At 38.2% G+C, this 24,913-nt stretch overlaps 1 protein-coding gene across 2 annotated transcripts in view; it reads left to right on the forward strand.

Moving 5' to 3' along the window:
- The first annotated feature begins 9,308 nt into the window (after positions 1 to 9,308).
- Positions 9,309 to 24,913, forward strand: part of P4HA1 (prolyl 4-hydroxylase subunit alpha 1) — an 84,092-nt gene continuing 68,487 nt past the window's right edge. For both annotated transcript variants that reach the window (XM_061180944.1, XM_061180935.1), the window contains exon 1: positions 9,309 to 9,467. The gene's annotated coding sequence lies outside the window, so the exon portion shown is untranslated. The remainder of the gene's footprint in view (positions 9,468 to 24,913) is intronic.

Below are 24,913 nucleotides of genomic sequence, written 5' to 3' on the forward strand. Positions count from 1 at the left end.
TTCAAAACCAGAGAACAGTTTAGAGCTGAGTTGGAGCCTTCTCCACAATGACTCATACTCATACTCATGTAGGGTACTACATCAGTTAAGATGTGTTTGGTTACTTGCAACTGAGATTTGAGAAAATACAAATTTAATTTGCTTAAACACTAAGGAAACTTATTAGCTTGCATAACTAAAGCACCCAACTGTAGTTCAGGGCTCAGATACCACTCGATTAAGGTTTTACTCAGCTTCTCTCACCTCTGACCTACTTCATGTGCTGTCTTTGTCCTCATGTTGGCTTCCATCATGGTCGAAGAATGGCTGCCAGATCTTAGGGCTATTTACTTTCTTGTTCCTATCCAGAGAGTATGTCCACCCTCAGCCTTGAAGCAAAAGTATTGGTCTTCACTCTATTTGGGTCAGTTTAGGTTATAATCCCCACTGTCTGAGTCCCTAACCAAACGATTCCTGAGGTCAAAGGAATGTCATGAATTGATTGGGACCTGGGTTAAGTGCCCATCCCTAAACCAGTCACTGTGGCAAGACAGATTGAAATATTACTGATGTGAATCAGGTTTATCAGGGTGGGGCCACCCCTGATTTTGGAGAAAAGTTTCTTGGATCTGCGGTTTGATATATTTTATCATTTTTGGAATGTTTTCTGCCATCATCTCTGCAAACATTTCTAAAGCCCCATTTTGTCTCTCTTCTTCTGGGACTCCAGCTACCTAAACGTTGGATTGTTTGATATTGTTACACAGCTTTTGGATATTCTGTTCTATTTGCTTTTCACTTTTTTTTTTCTGTTGATATGTTGGTTTGGATGACTTGATCTTCTTTTCTTAGCTGTGTCGAGTAACTAATGAGTTCATCAAAAGAATTCGTCTCTGAATATCATGGGATTTTTTTTTCCCCTAGCATTTCATTTGACGATTTCTTTTTTTTTCTTAATTTAAAAATTTTGGGGAGGATTAAAATACTACTAGTTATTGAAGAAATAAATGAATGAGTGAGCAAATTCAAGTTAGGCCTCAATTCATTGGGCTATTTGTTGTAGTTTTCATCTCTCTACTGAAATTTCCCATTTGTTCAGGCATGCTGTTCACTTTTTTTTTTTTTTTTTGCTAGTTAGTTTGAAGTCCTTATCTGATAGTTCCAACATCTGGCTTATATCTGAGTCCATTTCTGTTGACTGCTTTATCTCCTGAAAGTGGGTTTTTTAATTTGTTTCTTTGTTTCCTGCGTCTAATGGGTTTCCAATGAATGCTGGACATTGTGTGTAGTGCAGTACTGTTTTCCAGTTAAGTCGTGCCCACATGTTGCAATGAACGTACCTCTTCTTCTGTCAGGTTCTTAATGTAGCGGGGTGAGGGGGGCGGCTCAATCTAATTTAGGAGTTGAGCTGGGCTGAGGCTTTGTTGTTGCTATAGTTACTTTCATTACAGCACAGACTTCACATTCCTTTAGGAGGAAGGTGCTGTGCCCTTGTGCTTACTTAGTGTGGGGCTCGTGTGCCAGAGAGTTTTTCTGTGTTCCTGCTTTCAATTGTCCCTGTATTCTTATGCCACAGCCCTCTTTCTCTCCACTCTCAGCATTAGACTGCGTGTGTGTGGAGATTCTGTGGTCCTGGTCCAGTCTCAGTCTTAGGCAGGCCCTGTGTGCCTGGGCCTTGGGAGGTGGGACTTTTTCAGTCTCTCTTGAAAGGCAGCCACCTCAGCCTTTTATCTATGGTCGGTCTTGAGCAAGAGTTTCCTGCTTTTTCCTCAGCAGTAGTAGAACTCAGCTTGTTATCAGTGTGGGATTCAGGGTCCAAGAGGGTTTCCTGCCTCTCCCGCAAGAATAGAGGGTTGTCTTATAGTTTCTCCACCCACAAGGAATCTTCAACCTGTGCCCTGGGAGCCAAAGGGTTTGCTGCCACTTATGCAGTGGCTTAAGGCTTTTGCTTTGTAAGATAGAAGAGCCTGAGGAAAAAGGTTTGGGGGGAGGTTTTATGTCCAACTCCTAGCTGCTGCCAATTTCCTCCTTTACTCCTGTACCATCCAGTGGAGCTCTATGATCTCCTGCCCTGTTCCCAGCCTTTCATCTGAGCACCACTAAGCTAGTGGGAAGAACTAGCGAGTACAATCTCCCCTTGTGCCTGAGGCTCCCAACTGGCAATACTTGGATTTCAACAGTTTGTTAAAATTTTTCCTGAGTTTTTTCTTACTCTGCAAAGGTCTAAACTTTGTGTTCCATTTCTCCTTGGAACTCAGGTTACTCGGTTGCCTTGCAACCTCAGCTGTCTGATATGCTCAAGAACATTTATGATTTTGTAGATTATCTGCCTTTTTTCCCTTGTAAACGTGGAAGCAAAATTCCTTTCAGTTTTTTACATCCTAAGCAGAAGTACAAGTCACACTGAAACTGAAAGGCTGGGCAATTTGGGAAGTCTTAATAAGGTTGGTAAAGGGAGGAATGAATACTAGGTAGGCATCCCACAGTGTCCATTCCAGGTAAAAATATAATTAATAAATACAATTTTAGTAATAGGTTTTGTAAAGGAAAAGGTTGGCTTGCTTGTTTAAGCAGTATGTATTGATAGGTTAAGAGAGGCTAGGTAATGCTACGGTTATAAACAACTCTAACTTTTAGTAAGTTTACATTATAGAAGTTTATTTTTCACTCAAGCTGCATATCCAGTGGAGACTGTCAAAGCAGTGGAGAGTTTAGGCCTCTGTTCATTGTAGGAACTCAGAGACCTGGACTGATGAAGATTTCATCTTGATACAGGCTTCCAGGGTAACTGCAACAGTGGGAAGGGAACATGGTGCAACACATTCTGACTTTCAAACATGTTGCTTTCATTGGCCAAAGCAAGTTAACCACAACTAACTTCAAAGACAGTGAAGAGCAGACCTTTCTGTCTGGGAAGAGAAAAGCCCTAGAATTATTTGGTGAACAACACTAATGAATGCCATGGGGAGGTAACTTTACCTTCCCAACCAACAGCAGAAAGATACGTGCAGTTAATGTGTGGTTGACTCAAGTTGAGCAGAATTAAATTTAAAGAAATCACAGATTAATTTTAAATTAGAACTGCAAGTAGATAGAAAGTCAGAATTTTAGCCCTTATATCAGTTCCTGTAGTGATGTGGAAATCTGCTTAATATTGACAAACTGGTTATTAATTGGCAGAGTAAGTCTGTAGCCTATGATGGTCGCTGCCACTTCAAATCCATTAAGATTCAGAATCAAATTCTTTAGTTTCTCTACAAATTCAGCTCACTTTCCCAACTTCCTTATTTGGGTTGTTGTTACCACTATTTGGCCAGTTTTCCAAACTAAAGACCCTGGCACAATTTTTATGTAGCTCATATGTCCTGCCTCATGAGGGTACAAGATGAGGAGTTCGCATGCCTTTTAATATTAAAATTAGAGGTCTTAATGCTTCTATTGTGCTTATTGAGAGAAGATCTTTCTTCCTCTCTAGAGTCCTCTTCCTCAGACAATTCCCATGATTTCAAGAATGCTTATCTGGTGTAAAGGGTCTGTCCTAATAACTACATTCACCTCTAGGAGAGAACAGTGGGAAATTTACTCAGACCCTTGAGAAATGTCATAGTCTTCAGCCACTGTTTCAGTCGTGGTCATATACGTAAGTGTATCAGTTTCTTATTGCTGCTATGACAAATTACCACAAACCTGCTGGCTTAAACAATACAAATTTATTATCTTACAGTTCTGTATGTCAGAACTCTGACAGTGGTCTCATTGGGCTAAAATCAAAAGTATTGTCAGGACTGCATTCCTTTCTGGAGGCTCTAGAGGAGAATCCAATTCTTTGCCTTTTCCACTTTCTAGAGGCTTCCCATGTTCCTTGGCTTATGGCGCCCCTCTCTCCATCTTCACATCAGCAACATATCAAATATCTCACTTTGCTTCCGTCCTCGCATCTTTCTCTGATCAGAGCCAGGAAAGGTTCTTAGCTTTAAAAAATCCATTTAATCAGATTGGGCCCACCTGGATAATCCAGGCTAATCTCCCCATATAAAGGTCCTCAATTTAATTATACCTGAAAAGTTCTTTTGCCATGTAAGGTGACATATTCACAGGTTCTAGGGATTAGGGTGTGGCCATTGAGGGGCCATTATTCTGCCTGCTACAGTGAGTGCCCCTATTGAGGCCACATGATGGAGGTGGTCTGGCTACCCCATTGCAGCCGCTTTCCTCAGTGCCACAGCGACAGGATATTAGTGACTGGAATGGTTTCTAGTCTCAGCTACATTCTAGAATACCTCATCTCTTGACTTTCGTGTCCTTACTCATGATTAAAAGTAAGTCCCTATCACTCCTAGTTCTAAGACCCATCCCATGTCAAGTGACATGGAAAACTCATATTTTTTTACATTGTGTTTTTACTTTGTTAACGATAAATAATGTAATTTTACTTCACTGTTTAAAATACCTCAATGCCTTCCCATTGTACTTGTCACAGTACTAAGCAGGCCCGGCTGACTGAGCCTTCACATACCGATCATACCAGTTTCTCCCTTGCTTATTGCACTACAATCACACTGAATTTCTTTTAGCTTCTCAAATGCACCAAGCATTTTCCTGTCACACGATTCTCACACATTCTCTTCTCTCTCTTTAGATTGTTCTTATTCACATACTTCAGCTGGCTAACACAGGTCTCAGTTTAAGTCAGTTCTTCAGAGACACTTTCCCTCTGTTATGAATCTAAATTATGTCCTTCCTATTATTCTTTTTCATAGCATCTTGTCATTTTCCTTTGTCACATTTGTTTATTTACTTATTTATTTATTTAAGTGTATTGTCGGTTTCCGTAAAAGGACTCCAAGTTCTGTGACAGCAGGAAACATGCCCAGCATTTAGCATTATTTGGGTCATATAGGGAAGTATTTATTGGGTGAATGAATTCCCACTGCCACAAATGTAGGTTTTAACTCTATCCAATAAGTTTATAAATGCTGTAAAAGCAGAGACTGTCTAATTAAAGTTTGATCTTCCACAGCCCAGTAGGCAGTGTCTTGGACACAGTGGTAAGCCTTCCATAAATATTTATTCAATGAATCGTGCATTACTAATCTAGATGCCACTTTCTTCTAATTCACATAGCATAATATTTCTAAAATATTGGCTCCATCATCTTAATCCCCTGGTAAAAAACCTATCCACCATTACCTATTTCATCAAATTTAGCTTTATTCACTCTCCTCACTATCAAGTTTATTTTATTTTAATTAATTAATTAATTAATTTCCAGAGAAGGAAGGATTTATTAATATTACTTGCAGCAAGTAAGGAGAACACTTGCTTTCCCAAAGCAGTGTCTCCAAGTATGTAGTATTTTATAATCCTCACAACACATTCAACACTTATTCACTCTCTCAAATAATTTCTAATTGTTTCGTATGTATGAGTGCCTTCAATAAAAGGGTCTATGTCTTCTGTTTTCGCTGCCTTTTTTGTTGGGCACACAACAAAAGTGCTCAATGTCAAGGGAAGAAACCATCATTCAAAATGTGAAATAAAACGTTGATTTATTACTTTCTATGTGTAGAAAAGCACTATGCTTGTTTGACTGTCCCTCTGCTGATCTTATCTTGTTTTTGTGAAAGACAGAGTTCAGGGATTGGCTGACTTTCAAAGGTGAAAGTGGGTTGATGTCCGCTGTGGAAGCACGATTACTCTGCTGGCGAGACTGTTGACAATTGGCTGAATTTCAGAGATGTGCTACTAGAGTAAAGCTGTTGCTGTTTTGGCTAACTTTAAAAAGTGGGAGGCTGTCACTGACTGGCTGGTTTTTCAGAAGATTGTTCATAGGGTTGAGTGGCCATTTATCTATTAATTGAGTTTAAAATCACTTCTGCTCATTAGTTGTTACTGTGGCTACATAATAGGCTTTTCCTAAGAATATAGGACTTTCAATATTTCTTAAAGAAATATTTATTGATTAATTTTTCAGATGTAAAAGAAGAGATTTAATGGTGGTTTATCTCCACTCTAATGTTTGACCATTCAAAGGGGAGTCATGTCATTCTTTTTCTACTCCCCAAGGTATTTGTCATCTTCATTCTAACTAAGCAGGGATGATTGGGTTGAGTAGTCATATGTAGATTTGATATGAAGTGTCCTTTTTGGGCAACCAAACGATATTGATAGGGATAGGTTAGAAGTTTCTTTCAGCTTCACAACTCATGATTGATAATGTCACGTAAATTTTTAGGATTGTTGTCACATTTGGGAAAATTTCAAATAATTTTATTTGTATGACTTAATAGAGTTCAGGGCACATCAGTTTTCTTTAAACTGATGACATTCTAACCAGTTTGTTGTGGATAGCCTCATTAAATTCTGACAAAAAAGGACTTACTTTTATTGGCTAAGCATTGATAAGCACTAAATCTTTAATTTTAAAATGTATACATCCAGTAATTGGAAGAATTTCTCACAGATTAGCTTTAGGCTCCCGAAGTTTCAACTTAGCTTCTCCACCACTATCCATATATTTTTGATGCTAGAACACAGGACACATTCAAATAGCTATATGGTGTCTGGCCCTGTACCTTTGTTTTACAGTGCTGGGTGGGTCAGTACAGTGGGTGGTAGGAGTATTCTTGGATGCCACTCCTACACTGGGACAGCTGAATATATCTTAACTATACCTGGGAATGACTGTGAATTACAAAAATATATCCCACTAAACTCAAGCCAAATGTATTATTACTCAAGTTCCCTACAGTTAAATTATAAAAATGCCATCTAGCCACTCCAACACCACTAGACAAGGGGAAGTGTGATGTAGGGAAAATCAGTGAGGAAAGAATTAGAAGTCTAAAGATTGCCATTAAAATTTTTACTTTCACAAATTTTACAAAAGCATATGACCGTGTGAGCGTATTGTTAGGGCCTCTTCCAGGGTCTTGGAAAGGGCTAGTGCAAATGAAGCCCCCTGAAAATGAAGCTTTCTTAGCTTCACAGTAAATCTGCCTCAAGGTCTGGAGCCATTTTATTTACAGGGTAAAATGCAATTTTCAGAGTCTGCTCTATATAGGGCCAGTGGATACGTTGATTATAGCTCCACTTGAGACCAAGATTTAAAGAAGAGATCTTTGCCTCTTTTGTGTCAAGGGCTCCCTGCTATTTGTTTAGACTAGTGGTTCTCAAACTCTTTGGTCTCATAACCATTTCACACTCCTAAAAAGCACTGAGGACTCCAAAAAGCTTTTATGTGGATCATACCTATCAAAATTTACTGTATTAGGAGTTAAAACAAACATGTAAAATATTTATTTATTCATTTAAAAACAATAATAAATCTGTTACATGTTAAATAACATACTTTTTAATGAAAAATAACTATTTTCCAGAGCAAAAATAATTTAGTGAGAAGAGTGGCATTATTTTACATTTCTGCAAATCTCTTTAATATCTGGCCTAATAGAAGATTCTCATTCTTATGCGTGCAATATCTTTAGAGTGAAAAAGGTAAATAAATTTTTAGTATGAAATAATTTTGCCCTGTGAACCCCCTGACCACACTCTGAGAACTGCTGATTAGCGGTTCACTATATTTATCACTGTATTTAATTTCTGGTTGCCTACTCTTCCCCAAGTACCCTCTCTATGACTATTTCTGTATCTGTATAATTAACTCCACCTCCTAGATAAGAGTTAAACTTTAATTATTGCTGTGCTTTTTAGCATTAATGGAAAACTTTAGAAACAATTTTTTTTCACACACACACACTGTATTTTATTTTTACAAGAGATAAACTGACACCAAGCATTGTAAATGGATGACTGCAACAAAAGCAACAATGATTGCAATTACCAAACACAAAACACACTCATACTATGTCATAATATTGACATTCAGTCCAGTAATCCTCCACTGTAACAGCTCCCTTACTTTGCAGTGAAAATTGATTTGTATATTTTTTGCCTCTGAGTCCTTGTGGGATTTTTTTTTTTTTATTCAAACAGAAAGTCACAAAAATTATACTCATCCTCATCAGTTCGCTCAGTCCCATGTAATTAATTTTTTTTTTCATCTTGATCTTTTGTTAGCACTTTTATGAATTCATCAGTTTTCCATTAGAGTTCTGAAAATGCTTATTCATTCAGTTCAGCAGTATAGTCAGTTACCAGAAACCTGTACTTGTCAGAGTCTTTTTCATGAATTCCTTGAAGATGAAACCCTTTTATAGGAACATTTTTGCAAAAGCATCAGAGTACACCCAGAACTGTCTGTAAATGACAAAAGACTTAAAAATGACCACGGTTAAAGATTTGATGAAAGTTCATAATAATGCAATTGACAAGGAAATTTAGTTACTTCTGAGATATACATTTTAAAGTAATAACTAGAATTATGACTTATAACATTTTAATGATTAACAAGTCTTAGAGAAGTCTTTCTTCCCCTTCGCTGACAAGGGAAAAAATATCTCCTACATTGTCTGCTCCCTGATAGTAAGGCTTTCTTCTTTCAGATTTATAATGACTAAGGCAAATATTAGACTAAACACAACACTGGGTTCCTTATATGCTACAACACCATCTAATGCTTACCGAGCCCTTTCTGTGTGCTAGGCATAGGCTAAGTGCTTTACATACATTATCTCATTTAATTCTCACAACAATGAGGTAGGTACTGTGAGGTACCTACCGTCATTTTCATTTGCAGATGAGGAAACTGACATACGGAGAGGTTAATGCCCAAAGTTTTACGGGACTGAGCCGTAAATTGAACCCAGAAAATCTCTGGAGCGCGCAGTCTATTATCTACTGATTAAAGTATAAAAATGGGCGATAGAGCGAGATTCACATAAAAAAGAGTGTAGGTAAGAGAGGGAGATTAGTAAAGCAAAAAGCCTCAAGGCCAAGACAGCTGAGATATCAATACAGGATGTAGTGTTATTTTCCACCCGATACGTCTTTTCTGCTTTATTTCCTACGCTTCCATGTTCCTCTTCTCAAATTTAAGATATTTCCTCGCTGGTGGTTTCCTCGTTCAGGCCTGACTGCGGCTGATCCCAAAATTCAGGCGCTAAACAACCTGTTGAAAGAAGCGGGGCAAATCCGAGGTAACCACGGTGACGGTGGCGTGGTGAGAATCCCGCGCAGGCGCGTTACATCCCTGGCTCGCCCCCCGGCCCCTCCTCTGGGCCTCAGACTCCACCAGCTGGTGCGGAGTCCTGGGCGTGGGGCGTGGGCCGCGGGTAGGGGCGGAGAGGGCCCGGGCTGGGCGCCTGCGCAGACGCCGGGACGCTGGTGTGATCGAGCTCACGTAGCGAGGGTTGCAGTCGCCTCCTCCTCAGCGCAGCCGTCGCAGCCTGGAGGTTATAAAAGGGCTAACTGGCTCCCTCTGCTGCCCAGTCGCGCCGTCAGCGGGCTGAGGGAAGGGGTTAGTTAGCCGGCCGAGCGCAGGCGACCGGGGACTGAAGAACGCGCAGCCCTCCCGTGCCACTTCCCAGGTGAGACGCTCTTCCGACCTTGGGGACTGAGGCTTAAGTCCTTGGGCAGCCGTGGCCCTTCTCGGATGGCTCTGGTGGTCTGGTCCCTGCCCCCTCTCATGGTATGGCTCGGGGGCAGGGGGAGGCTCCCCCAGTTTACTACTACTGGCTCAGTACCTTCTCCCCTGGAGACTCGGCCCCTCGTCCTGCGCCCCGCGTCTCCTGGGTGCCCCAGAGGTCCTTCTGCCCTCCTCCGTGCTCCTCTTACCACCGCCTCCCAGGTTGGCGCCCCCGACTGTTGGGGCTGCGGCAGCATCAGTCTCCGCCCCGGGGACCAGCACTTTCTTGAATATTCCTTCCTGGGGAGGAATCACCCTGTTGAGTTTTCCGAGCTCCTCTCCTACCTGGTCCTGCCTAAAAAGCTGAGGAGTACGCGAGGGTTTTCGGCCTCCACAGCAGCAGATGGTTAGCGTGTGGCAATGGAGAGCGGTTTTTAAAGCTTATAGCTGATGGGGAAGCGCTCGGGCATTTTTATCTTGCCGAAGAGTCGTGGGGTCTGGGAAGAGGACCTACGCGGGGAAGTTCAGGCTTTACTCATCTGTTGCGCGCAGCGGTGCTGCCGGAGCAGCTGGAGGTAGCCCCGGGCGGCGAGTTTCGGGTGGCTTGGTTGAGGAAGTCGGCTGTCAGATCCTCCAGTCAACTGGGAAGCTAATCTTCTTCCTTCCTTCTTCTGCCACATAAATTTTTTAAAGGCACATGAGCTTCTCCCCTCCCCCTCTCTTTCTCTCCGCCAAGTTTGCTGCTTTTAAAAGTCCACATCAGTAAATGGAATTCTTTGGCTGTGTGAGAACTTTGAGTTACGTGGATGGCCCCCAGCTGTATGTTTTAAGGGGGAGGAAGAATTGTTCCATAAGTATGGGACCATTTCTCCTAAAAAATCGATTGTATTAAATACAATCAGTTTTTAGACACTAACAATTTAGGCGTTCCTGGTAGAGTGGAGAAGACTTGGAATTTTGCACTGTTTGCTTTAAGAAAGGGATGAAGAAGAAACTAGATCTCCTTTTAGGAATTGATCGAAAAGGCCAAAGCGGCTTGCCAATTTCGACTTAATTATTTCTGGTTTCTCTGAGAGCTATGGACTTTCCCTTGGAATGCACTCTGAAGGGATGAAATAGCCACTACTGAGTGGGGGAAGGGAAAAGACGTGGCAGCAGTGTTCTTTCATCAACTTTTGCCTTTTTTTTTTTTTTTTATAGGTTCGGGGAAGAAACGTATTTCCCTTTTTAGATTTAGATGTAGCTTATGAATGAGGCTAGTCTTTTCCTAAAATAATCTGATGAAATATTCAGTCCTCATAGCAGGAACACTGGAATTTAATTTATAAAACATTTAGAAGGGATTTTTCTGATCAAGTATCTATGGAAAAAATGGATACGTTAAGGAGGAAATATTTAAGAAGCTGAAAGTGAACAACCGTGAATAAGGTTTTTTGCCTTGATTTAAAATTTAGACATTCAGCGATTTTTCTTTAACTTTGACACTTAGCCTGTGAATATGATTTCTAAATCTTAACGATGAACTTCAAATTTTATCTTTTCTTTCTGTGGGAAGCATAGAAAGTTTTATCACTTACCTTTGAAAGTCATGTCAGTTTTGGTTTTGGTACATTATGCTTTAAGTCCTGCCAGTATTTTAGATGGCTGATGGCAAATGACTCTTTTTTTTTTTAAATCTATTTTATTTTGTTTATTTATTTTTGGCTGCCTTGGGTCTTCGTTGCTGTGCGCGGGCTCTTCTCTAGTTGCGGCGAGCTGGGGCTACTCTTCGTTGCGGTGCGTGGGCTTCTCATTGCGGTGGCTTCTCTTGCTGTGGAGCACGGGCTCCAGGCGCGCGGGCTTCAGTAGTTGTGGCTCACGGGCTTTGTTGCTCCGCGGCATGTGGGATCTTCCCAGACCAGGGCTCAAACCCGTGTCCCCTGCAGTGGCAGGCAGATTCTTAACCACTGCGCCACCAGGGAAGCCCACAAATGATTCTTATAGATTTAACACAGTTACTAGGAAAAGGACTACTCTGTGTCTTTAGGTGAATAATGCTTTGATATCTTAAAATGAGTTTTATTTTGAAGTACTGAAAATCAAGGATTTTGGTAAGCGGATAATTGTATTGGCCATTTTGTATTTTGGTAACTAAAGTAGTAACAAAAAAAAAGATGAAAAAATGTGTACAACTTTAATTTATTGCAGAAAAGTTTAGACAGTGTAAAAGACTATTGAAAAAAAGCTTTGTATTACCAGGGTAGTCCAGGTTGTTGCAGGGGAATCTTGGCTTTTTGGTAAGGAGGTGTTAACCTTTTCTAATAGTGCAGAGTGGGTTGTATACTGACAAGCAGTATCTTTTATAGGGCAAATGTGTTCAAGCTCCTGCTTTTATTCCAGGGATGCAGCCATAAAGTTTGTGAGCCTTCACTTCTGTGGAAGGAATGCCTTATTTTACTTAGCAGTTATTAACTGGGAGGGATGTAATTACATCTCTTAGATTTGGAAAGTGTCCCTATGAGATACATAGTAGTAGTTCTCAACCTATTTTGAGGTCATGAAGTCCTTTGAGAATCTGATAGAAGGTGTGGACCCTGGGTCCGAAAATGCAAGTACACACATCTGTGTAGAATTTTAATTACCATTTACAGATACTCTCTCCCTCCACAAGTGCATCTATAAACTGCAAAACCCTAACCCTACAAGAACCAAAAAGTAAAAGGTATGGAGTAAGGGCATCTAGGTATCTTGAGGCAGGGTTTCTTGAATACTTTTGAAAATTGAGCTGGGCTTGTAAGTCTGACTGGACTTGACTGTATATATAGATGACCCTAATAAACTTTTGCTAAAAGGGTTTTAACAAAAGTGAATAAGTTGGAGAATTGTTGAATTGCTAAATTGCCTAGGCAGTCGTACATCGTACTGGCCTACCCCAACCCCTTATATGTTGTAACATATCTTTGGTTCTACTCTGAAAGTGGAAAATACTTTAAGAAAAGTAAATTGCACAGGCCCTTGGCATTACACTTTATTGCTCTTCTGACAGTGAGATCTTGAATCTTATAATTACATAATGGGTGTGTGTGTGTGTGTGTGTGTGTGTGTGTGTGTGCATAAAAAATGAATGTGTAAGAGACAAGCCAAATAAAGTGTGTATGTGTATTTGTGAAAGCTTCATTAGTTAAAGTTTCATTTGTGTTTCTACTCAGTGAAATTTATTTGTATAAATTAAAGGTATCCTCTCATTAGTTTTCTTCTAGCCAAATATTGTGCCTCAATAAAAACTAATGACACTCAAAGGACTTCATTAAGGTTACTCCAGCGGTTTTGAACTTGATATAATGAAAAACATTCCTTTTCCTGATGTTGCTTTGGATGATCAGTATGATTATTAGTATATTTGGTTGTGTATTGGCAAAAAATACAGTATAGAGATTCATGCTTCTTACATAGTTGTCATCAGTGAATGAGTACTATCTTGGACTTCTTCCCCTTCCTGCTTAGTGTTTTATATAAATGTGTTCATGTTTTGGTTTACATATTTTTCACTTAAATAGTGATATTATATCAAAGTAATATACTCAGCCTTTCTTGTTGGGCATTTGAGCTATTTCTTCATTATAAGTAGTGTGAAGAGAAGGCTGTAATTTAGTGCTTTATTTTATCTACCTGTTTAGCTACAGTAAACTTTAAGCAGTTTTCTTTCTAGCTGTACTTTTTTTTTTTTTAGGAGAAGAAAGAACATGACAATAAAATTCTTATATCAGTACTTTTTTCTTCCCACTAAGTGAATTTTCTAGGGGATTGGATTGGGCTCTGAGAAGATTTTTTAATCAACCTGATAACAACTAAAGCACTTTACAATTTATAAAGTGTTGTTTCATAATATTATATAATTTAATCTTTAAAATAATTCTGTGAGGTGGTTTTATATCATCCCCATTTTACAAATAAAGAAACTGAGATTCCAAGTCAAGTAATTTGCCCAAGAATTAGTAGTCAAAATTAGTAGTCAACAGTGAACATTGAGATGAAGCATCAAATGGAAGACTCTTCTGTTATGTCTATAGCAGTGAAGAAATGGATTCTATAAGCGTGTTGTAAAAATTTTGGGAGAAGATGCTTTTGTAAAGTTTCTGGGGAGTAAGTAATAGAAATAGAAACTTGTAAAGTATTAATCACTAATTTTCAGATGTCTATTTTAATCTATTTTCTGTTTTTCTGAATCTATATTTTTTAAGGTTTTTCACCTCAGTACCTCGCACTATTGCCCTTATAATTTCTCAAGCTTTTCAACCATGAACTGTTTTCTGAAAAATTTTAAGAATTTCTGTTACAAAGGGAAATTTGTGTACAAAGTATGTTTAGTTTTAGAGAATGAGAGAAAAAGGTGTTTTCCTTGATTCAATATTGTGATCATTAAGTATTAGCATCTGTTACTATGTTCTGAACATTGTGCTGGAAGCATCATGATAACAACATGTTTGAATTAACATACAGAATAGAGGACAGCTACATAGATTTATATGCTTAATTGTTTTATTTGAGAGTGTTTAGTAAATATTGATTAACTGGTTTTAAGTAGGCTCAAGACTTCTCTTACACTCTAGTCTTACATTAACTGGATTTTCAGGTCTGATTCTTTCAAACAATGATCAATAAATGATTATTTTAATGCTTCGTAAACCTAGTTGTTGAATTTAGGTCCTCAAAGCATTACTTGCTGTATACATATGGCCTTTGTTCTTGCCCTCTTGTTCCAACAACCTCTCCCCTTTTTTTAAACCCAGACAAGATTTTATTCACATTCAAAAGTTGCTTGAAGACATTCTCAAATTTGCATACTCTCAAATTTACCAGTCTTTAAACCTCAAAGGTATTTTGAGAATAGATCTCAATTTACTGTTTGAATAAAAAAACTTAAATAATGATATTTGTGAACAGTAATCATAGCTACCAAGTGATAATGTTTTATAGGTAAATAAAAACACTAATGTATGACATAATAAGGGTGATTACTAATAAATTAAAGTAATTGGTATACTGTAACAACTTTATCGAGGTATAATTGATATACAGTAAACTGCACACATTTACAGTGTGCAATTGGTAAGTTTTGACAAAAGTATATACCCATGAGATTGTCAACACTGTCACGATAAGGAACATTTTCAACACCTTCAAGAGTTTCCTCATGACTCTTTGTAATCCCTCCCTCCTGCTCCTTCCTGCCCTTTCCTCATCCCCAGGTAACCATTGATCTTTTTCTGACACTTAAGATTTGTTTGTATTTTTGAGAGTTTTCTGTAAATGGACTCATATAGTATGTACTTTGTGCAGTGGAGAGGAGGGTGTCCGGCTTCTTAAACTCAGCATAATTATTTTGAAATTCATCCACGTTGTTATGTGTTCGTTCCTTTTTATTGTTGAGTAGTATTATATTGTATGGATATACCACAAAACTTTTTTTTTTCCATGTACGAATTGATGGACATTTGGGTTGTTTCCAGTTTTTAATTATTATAAACAAAGTTGCAATGAGCATTCGCAATTCGCATATAAGTCTTTGGAGGAATATATACTTTCTTTTCTCTTGCATAAATATCTAGTAGTGGAATAGTAACATATGTTATAGGGAAATATTTCTTCCCAGATAGTGGCTTGTATTCATTGTTTTAACAGTGTGTTTCAAAGAGCAGGAACTGTCTCTAATCATGGACAGAATGTCTATGCAGAAAATCGGAAAGATTGTTCAGAAAGCTCCAGCCCTAATAAGTGAATTCTGCAAGGTTGAAGGACAGAATGTCAATATATAACAATCAGTTGTATTTCTATATAATAACAATGAACAATTGGAAATTAAAATTTAAAAGTACCATCTCGGGCTTCCCTGGTGGCGCAGTGGTTGGGAGTCTGCCTGCTAAGGCAGGGGACGCGGGTTCGGGCCCTGGTCTGGGAGGATCCCACATGCCGCGGAGCGACTGGGCCCGTGAGCCACAATTACTGAGCCTGCGCGTCTGGAGCCTGTGCTCCGCAACGGGAGAGGCCGCTACAGTGAGAGGCCCGCGCACCGCGATGAAGAGTGGCCCCCGCTCGACGCAACTGGAGAAAGCCCTCGCACAGAAACGAAGACCCAACACAGCCATAAATAATAAATAAACAAATTAATTAATTAAAAATAAATAAATAAATAAATAAATAAAAGTACCATCTCAATAGCACCAGAACCTATGAAATATTTAGTATTAGCTTTACAGGACATGTGCAAGATTTGTATAATGAAAATTATAAGACACTGGTGGAAGAAACCAAAGAAGACCTAAATAAATGGAGAGATATGCCATATTCACGGATTGGAAGACAATATTGTTAAGACAACCATTCGTCCAAGCTGATCTATAGATTCAATGCAATTCCAGTCCACATCCCAGCAGGGTTTCTTACAGAAAGTAATAAGCTGATTCTAAAATTGATATGGAAAAACAAAGGAACTAGAAAAAGGTAAAATAATGTTGAAAAAGAACAAAAAAGTTGGGAAACTCCTGATTTCAACTTACATTGCTGCGGTACTCAAGGGTAGAGATAGAGAAAAGATAGATCAATGGAACAAAACAGAGAATTCAGACACACAAAATGGTCAGTTCGTTTTTGACAAGGGTATTAAGGCAATTCAATAGAGAAAGGATAATATGGAATAGTTAGACGTTCATATGCAAAAACTGTCTTATTTGGGCATCTGATATCCTCTGTTGGACACTGGGCAGCCCCTTGCCCAGAAATTTATATAAATCTTGGGACAGATGACACAAAGGCACCAATGGATATGAAATATGAAATAAAGTTTACTCACACAGTCGACTGAAAAAGGATTCCTCACGGAGAGGTCTTAGGTTTAGTCCAGAATGAAGCAAAAGTGAAGAAGGGCGGTTGGGTTTAATTTTTATTGTGGCCAGAAGGAGTGTGATAGTTCCCATGTGTGGGATTTACATGGTTTTAGCTTCCCACTGACGCCCAAGGAGGCGATGGCTGGGCATTCTTACTGACTTATCCAGATGTGGGGCAAAAGGGAGAGGGAAGTGGGGCTTTAAGGCAATGAGCACTCAAACGTCAAAATAGAATACTTTTCTTTATTATAGGCTCAGTGCAAAAATTCCTCACCGTCTGTGCAAAAACTAGTTCAAAGTCGTTCGTAGACCTCGAGATATGACCTAAAGCTACAAAACAACTTGAAGAAAATATAAGACAAAATCTTTTTGACCTTGGATCAGGCAAAGATTTTTTTTTTAATCACCAAAAAATTAGACACCAAAAGCGTGATCCATAAATGAATAAATTGATAAATTCAACTTCATCAAAATTAAGAACTTCTGCTGTTTGAAACAGTGTTATGAGAATGAAAAGACAAGTCACAGACTGGGAGTTAATATTCCCCTATCACATATCTGACAAAAGACTTGTATCCAGAATATATAAAGAACTCACAAAATTCAGTAGTAAGTGAACAATCTAATAAAAATTTGACAGAAGATTTAAGTAGAAACTTTACTGAAAAGACCTATGGACAGCAAATAAATATACCAAAAGATATTAAACATCATTAGTAATTGCAGAATTGCAAATTAAAACCACACTGAGATACCAGTATACACTTAAGTGAGAAAATTAATTGAGACATTAAGAAGAATGAAGGAAAAAAGGAAAAATAACAATACCAAATGCTGATAAGAATGTGGAGCAGTTGGAGCTTTCATCCATTGCTGATGGCAGTGCAAATGGTATAGTGACTTTAACATTTGGCAGTTCTTTATAAAGGTAAACATATGCTTACCATACAACCCAGCATCCCTACTCCTGGATTTACCAGGAGTTTTTGAAGCTGTTTTTTAAACAGCTTTATTGAGATACAGTTCACATACCATACAATTTACCTCTTAAAGTGCTTTTAATACATGCACAGAGTTGGTGTAACCATCATAACAATCAATTTTAGTACTTTTTTTTTTATCACTCCAAAAAGAAACGTCAGATCCATTAGCAATCACTCTCCTCCCCCTCCCCCAGCCCTAGGCAGCCACTAATGTACTTTTTATGTCTGTAGATTTTTTCACTTAACATAATGTTTTCGAGGTTCATTTGTGTTATAGCATGTATCAGTACTTCATTTCTTTTTATGACCAAATAACATTCCATTGTATGAATATATCATATTTTATTTATTCATCATTTGACGGACATTTGGGTTGCTTCCACCTTTTTGGCTATTATTAATAATGCTGCTATGAACATTCATATACAAATATTTCTGTGGATATGTGCTTTCATTTGTTTTGGGTATAGACTTAGGAGTGGAATTGTTGGGTCATATGGTAACTCTATGTTTTTAGGAACTGAAAAACTGTTTTCCAAAGTAGCTACACCATTTTACATTCCCATCAGCAGTGTATGAGTGTTCCAGTTTCTTCACATCCTTGTCAACACTTGTTTTCTTTTTTACTACAGCTGTCCTAGGGGCTGTGAAGTGATATCTCATTGTGGTATTTGATTTGCATTTCCATAATGATTAATGATGTTGAGTGTTTTTTCATGTACTTATTGGCCATTTGTATCTTCTTTGGAGAAATGTCTCTTCAAATCCTTTTCCCATTTAAAAAATGGAGTATTTTTAATTATTTTTACTGTTAGGTTCTAAGAGGTCTGTATATATTCCGGGTATTAAACTTTTGTTAGAGATATGATTTATAATTTTTTTCCCATTCTGTAGGTTGTCTTTTCACTTTCCTGAAGAACGAAAGTTTTAAATTTTGATGAAGTCCAATTTAATTTTTTCCTTGGTTTCTTGTGCTTTAGGTGTTATATCTAAGAAATTGTTGTCTAGGTGTATGTCTAATTGCCTAATCAAGGTTATGAAGATTTACACCTCTTTTTTTCCTAAGAGGTTTATAGTTTTAAATTTCAGAATAATCTTTGCTACATTTTGAGTTAATTTTAGGGTCAATTTAAAGTTTTCTTAGTTTATTCCCAGGTAATTAACATATTTGTTGCTGTTGTAAATGAGATAATTTTTCTGTTGCTTCCTGTGATTGGTTCTTGTTTGTCTGAAAAGGTCCTTTTCTAAACGGAATGCTCTTTCTTTCTAAATGATAATTTTTCAAGTAGTATAGCTTGCTTTAAAAATTCAGTCTTTAATGAAGTTTCATTGAAAGCTATGCTTTTGGAATAGTTTGCTTCACCACATATTCCTTACTTAAGCTTAAAAAATCTAAAATGTATATTGTATGAGATTTTATATTCCACTTGTATCCTAAGGGTGGTGGCGAAGACACTACAGTTGCCTTTTCAGGACTTCCTCTGAAAATCAAAAATAGATGCAATTTGTTTTGGAGCAAAAGGGATTGATGGTGGTATTATGCCAACTAGTAGAGGTGTGGTTGATCATTTGGATTTTGCTATCTCTGTCTATGATTTGAATTTGTCTCTTCACTTCAGTGCTACTTTGACTTCGTTTTTTTAGCTCGCTTATTTATTTATAGAAATACAAATTTTCTATTAAAAATGTTTATTAAAATGCAGCAGTTGAGTGAATAGAATTGACTGTGATCCCAACTCTCAGATAGTTGTTAACATTTTTTGAGTTCTTTTAATTACTATATAAAGTTTTAAACTTTTTACATATATATCCAAGTATATTCTTTAAACTTAGAAATTAGGCTTTAAACTTTCCCATATTTATGTTTAGCACTCTCCAAATTAGAAAACAAACCTAGTTTTAAGAGTTTAGGTCTCTATCCGTGGTGGCACAGTGGTTAAGAATCCGCTGCCAGTGCAGGGGACACCAGTTCGAGCCCTGGTCCGGGAAGATCCCACGTGCTGCGGAACAACTAAGCCCATGCGCCATAACTACTGAGCCTGTGGTCTAGAGCCTGCAAGCCACAACTGCTGAGCCCACGAGCCACAACTGCAGAAGCCCGTGCGCCTAGAGCCTGTGCTCTGCAACCACAGAGCCACCACAATGAGAAGCCTGCACACCACAACGAAGAGTAGCCCCCACGTGCCGTGACTAGAGAAAACCCGCGTGCAACAACGAAGATCCAGCGCAGCCAAAAATAATAAATAAATTAAAAAAAAAAAACAGTTTAAGTCTCTAAAGAATAGCTGCTTTTTATATTACTGCTGTTTTTTTAATATTCTAACCAATATTTATTGATATTCATATTATGAAATACATAGTTTCATTAATATAACCAGTTTATACAACCAAGAGAAAATACTGCAAATTATTCAAATGAGAAATGTATAGACTTTGTTAATATTTGGAAATACCAGCATTTATAAGCAACAAGGAAAGCATGTATAATTTAATGTTTACTTCTTTTCCTTCTTCCCTTCCACTGCCTCTGTCCACTTTCTTCTCCCACTCAAATTCCTAAATTACAAAGACTGTGCATTTGTTTGCTAGTAGATTGGGCTGCTTGGTCCTTCTCACTGCCTTAGTCCAGGGTTGAGGTTGCCTGGGCTTCCCACAACTCTCCAAGTCTTTTCTTTTTCCATGTCCCTTGAGACACCCTTGGCAACATATCCAGCTATTCTTGAGCTCTTGCCCCACATTCAAAAGTAACATGTCTGAAGTGTCTTCCATGTGTCAGGCATCCTCCAAGGCACTTTCATCTGAAGTACTGCTGTTTTTTTTTTTTTTTTTTTGGCTGCGCTGTGCAGCATGTGGGATCCTAGTTCCCTGACCAGGGATCAAACCCGTGCCCCCTGCAGTGGAAGCACAGAGTCTTAACCACTGGACCACCAGGGAAGTCCCTGATGATCTTTTATTACTGGCTGGCGGTCAAGTTTGGCCTCATATTTGATACCTTACCTTTTTGCTTATTCTGCTTCTAGTTAAAGGGACCACCAAATAAAAGTGGGCATTATTGATGAATTTTACTAAATTGCAGGACTCTTAGTATCACTTATGGTAAATTGTTTTTCTACCCTGGGAACAAGAATCCTGAACTTTTATCCTGTATTGGGAAATGTATGCATTACTAACTAAAGTGTTTGAAATAGTTGAGAGGTATACTATACAGTTTAAAATACACAGTTTAAAAGTCAGTGAAGAATGGCACCGCTTTAATTATAAATAAGATTCATTTCTTTCTCAAATCTTCCCCTCAGCCTACATTTATTTTTAAAATGTTTCTGGTTTAGGGGAACTTGACTTTCCTAGTTGAAACAGAAACTTTAAACATTGAGTTTAACTTCAATTGTGAATCTAATGTAAATCTTTTTTTTTTAATGGATTAAAATCATATTTATTCTTAAACTTTGTATCTCAGATATAGAAGTAGCATGTATTGGATCTCCAAAATTAAGAAAAACATTTAAAAGATCATTGAAAAATATCGCTTTCTAGTGCTAGGGAATAGAGAGGGGTAAATATATGAGAATTATTTACCTTATTATTTAGTTTGCCTCTAAAAATATTAACTACAGGGTTGATGAGAGAAACTATTAATTAGGACTCTGGCTTAAACAGAAATCCAACTCATACTAGTCCATAATGGAATTTATTTAAGTATTGTGGGGATAGGGAGTTGTCTTAACAACAGAGGTCAGGAGTGTGATTAAACTTCAAGAATAATTGGAACATGAGAATGTTTTTTTCTGTCTCTTGTCTGTCTTCTCTGCGTTATTTGCTTCATTTTAAAACCTTTCCAGATAAGCTTCATTCACTTGGTCCCTAACTTCTCCTGAGCTTTATTTATAAAATAGTTGAGGCATTCAAAGAGTGCCTGCCACTTCTTTCTCAGTTTCATTTTCAAATTTTCCAGCAAAGAACTTTGAATGGCTACTTAGTCAGGGAGAAGTATCATGCTATATACCATGACTGGTAAAACTATGGGGATGAATTAAAGATAGACTGGGGGAGTAAAAAAAGGTAGAAGGGGGCAGTTTCCAGAAGAAAGAGTAGGGGTGGTTGAGGTGCCATATAGGGAAAAACGGGTATGTGTTTTTGAAATGATCTTATCTTCAGATTACTTCTGACAGGGAAGACTTTGAATTTTGGAAGAACCTCCAAAAGAAAGCCTATGTAGCACTTTCAGTTAAGGGCAATATCTTGATTTAGAGGTTCTTTTCAACTAAATCCTGAACTGTTTTTCCATTGGAATGATGCCAAAGACTGGGTTCACTGCTCAGTTACAGAAAGTTGTGGCAAAGAGGCTAGTATGATTTCTGAGTTTTTTGTTTGTTTGTTTTTTTGTTTTTTTAAATAACAACTCTTTTTTTAAAAAATTTATTTATTTTTGGCTGTGTTGGGTCTTTATTGCTGCACGCTGGCTTTCTCTAGTTGCGGCGAGCGGGGGCTACTCTTCGTTGCGGTGCACAGCTTCTTACTGTGGTGGCTTCTCTTGTTGTGGAGCATGGGCTCTAGGCACACGGGCTTCAGTAGTTGCAGCACACAGGCTCAGTAGTTGTAGCTCGCAGGCTCTAGAGCACAGGCTCAGTAGTTGTGGAGCACGGGCTTAGTTGCTCCGTGACCTGCGGGATCTTCCCGGACCAGGGATCGAACCCGTGTCCCCTGCATTGGCAGGCGGATTCTCAACCACTGCACCACCAGGGAAGCCCTGATTTCTGAGTTTTTGATCAAAAGGTTGCTCATACCATTAAAGCACTCATCCATCGTATTTTAAGTGTGTACTAGAGATGCATCTCACTCTCTTTGGGAGCAGAAGTATGACTAGAATTCATAGAGTTAAAACAAATGGCAATTTACAGAGGGATAATAGGGAAGAACAGAAACATAACTAGTTCTATTAGTAATCACTCTTAGTTGTCTTGGAAAATCCATCCTGCTTATATGGTAGAGACATGCTGTCTTGATGTATATACTACATTGCAGTGGCCTGAATTAGAAGCCTGAATGTGTGTTGGTCTTTTGTGTTGACCAAAAACTGTCAGAAACGTTAAAGTCTAACACAAATGTCAGGAAAACCAACAGTTGAATATGGAATTTGTATGAGGAAAAATAAACTTAAAGCTGGAGCCCTCTAAAAGAAGGTTTGGAACAGTTGTGGAAGGTGTGGAGAGACTGTTAGAAGGAGCCCTGTGGAAAATTTTTTGTGTCAGAGAAAGTTTAGATTAGAATAACAAGCATTTTTTAGTCCGCCTTATTAATTTTTGAGTGATTTGTCTGGGAAAGACAAACTTTTAAATGTTGCAACTTTTTTCTTGGAAGGAAAATGTTAGACCAAAAGGCTAATAGAATTATTTGCCAGATGCCCTGTTCTAGTAATACATTGAATAACTTGAACATACAATTCAGTGAATCCTGATAACTCAAAGTCGTAAACATTTAGAATGTAGCAGAACTGTTTTAAAATCTGTTCCCAGGTTTGATTGATCTATGAGTATGTGGGACTGGACTTTCCTGGAAGAGAAGGACTGTAGGAAAGTTTTAGATAAATAGTACACTTTGCAATTTATTTTTGTCCAGGTCTACCTGAGAATATTTTTCCCAGGTTGTTGTTGTTGTTGTTTCTTTATAGTTTTAAAAATATTATATTCATGTATATCAAACATTACATGTAATATACATGTGTGTTATAAAAATTAGATAAAAAACACTCATGAACCTACCATCTAACCAAGAACCAAAATGTTATCAGTAATTTATCTGTACTGTTTTAGCACTAAATTTTATATCAGTATAAATTTGTCTTTGTATCTTTGACTCTTCTTTGGCTTTGTTTTCTTTCCCCTTTCCTCCCCTCCCTCCCTTTCTTTCATCAGGTCCTCTCAGGGATCTGAGATTTACCTTTCTTTTAAAGGAGACTGCATCCTCTTTAACCCATTTAAATTCTATTTCAAGCTTGTTTGAGGGTTTAGAAAGAAGGTGTCTTACTTTTTTTTAAATTAATTTTTATTGGAGTATAGTTGCTTTACAGTGTTGTGTTAGCTTCTACTGCACAGTATATCTTACTATTTTTATTTAATTAATTAATTAATTAATTAATTTATTTATTTTTGGCTGTGTTGGGTCTTCGTTTCTGTTGTGAGGGCTTTCTCTAGTTGCGACGAGCGGGGGCCACTCTTCATCGCGGTGCGCGGGCCTCTCACTGTCGCGGCCCCTCTTGTTGCGGAGCACAGGCTCCAGACGCGCAGGCTCAGTAGTTGTGGCTCACGGGCCTATTTACTCCGTGGCATGTGGGATCCTCCCAGACCAGGGCTCGAACCCGTGTCCCCTGCATTGGCAGGCAGATTCTCAACCACTGCGCCACCAGGGAAGCCCTATCTTACTATTTTTAATAAAACCCTAATGTCTTTTGGGATGCTTTACTCTTAGTTGCATATAATGATTTGCTTTGCAAGCTGGTAACTGAATGAAGGTGGTAATAAATGGAAATGAGACATCATAAGTAAAGAAACCATTATGTTTTAAAAACCTGTGATTGATAAAGATATGCTTGCCTATTAACATGTCACTTAAGGTTTCTGAAAGAATGTGGATTAGACATAGTATTAAAACAGATTACAGGAAGCATTGCCTAGATTAATTAGAAATTCAATGACATGTTCCAAAAAATAAGTTGAAGTAAAATGTATTTTAAAGGCAGAGAGCACCTTTTGTGTGATTTCAAGGGATGGTTGTATCCTGTGGTTCTCAAAGTGTGATCCCCAGAGCAGTAGCAGCAGCAGCATCACCTGAGAACTTGCATAAATGATCTAGGTACCTCAACCTTTAGGTGATCTGATACAGCTGAAGTTTAGAACCACTGCTGTATAGGCTCCTTCATTTTTATTAACTAGCTTACGTTGGCATGGTAATTTGGAGTAATGCTGTGAGGGTCTGAACTTTCTATTGCAAGTGACAGAAATCCAACATGAACTAGTTTAAGAAAAAGGGAATTTACAGGTTCCCTTAGCTGAGTTGGAAGATTATTGGGATAGCTCACAGATTCAAAGCAGTAATTGTAAGAATCAGGACTGTGGAGCTTGTAAAGCTGTTTGTCTCTGCATAACTTTGTCCTGTTTATAGATTAGGTTCCTATCTATCCTTGTCAAGTGGGAAAGATGGTCACAGGCAGCTCCAGATTCACATCCTCTGAACTTAGCAATTCAGAAAGAGCTGCTTTTTACCATTTCACAAGCCCACTCCTCAGCTGTTATGTTCGTGGGAATGAGAGTCAATGACTGCCTTAGCCTGGGTCATTTGTCTGTTTCTGGGAGGAAGGAGAATAGAAAAGTATGCTACTCTGACAATGTACAATAGTTCACTACTTGATATCTGGGTTGCTTTCAAATAAGCTTAACAATCTTTGAAGCAGAGAAATCTAGAGGTTTATAGAGTTAGAAAATGGGACATGCTCAAACGTGTTAGCCACTTTATTGTGTTAGAGTGTAGTTAAGCACTTCATTAAAGGCTTACAGTGCCATAATATG

Source organism: Eubalaena glacialis, chromosome 1 (genome assembly GCF_028564815.1).
Source record: "Eubalaena glacialis isolate mEubGla1 chromosome 1, mEubGla1.1.hap2.+ XY, whole genome shotgun sequence".
Taxonomy (NCBI): Eukaryota; Metazoa; Chordata; class Mammalia; order Artiodactyla; family Balaenidae; genus Eubalaena; species Eubalaena glacialis.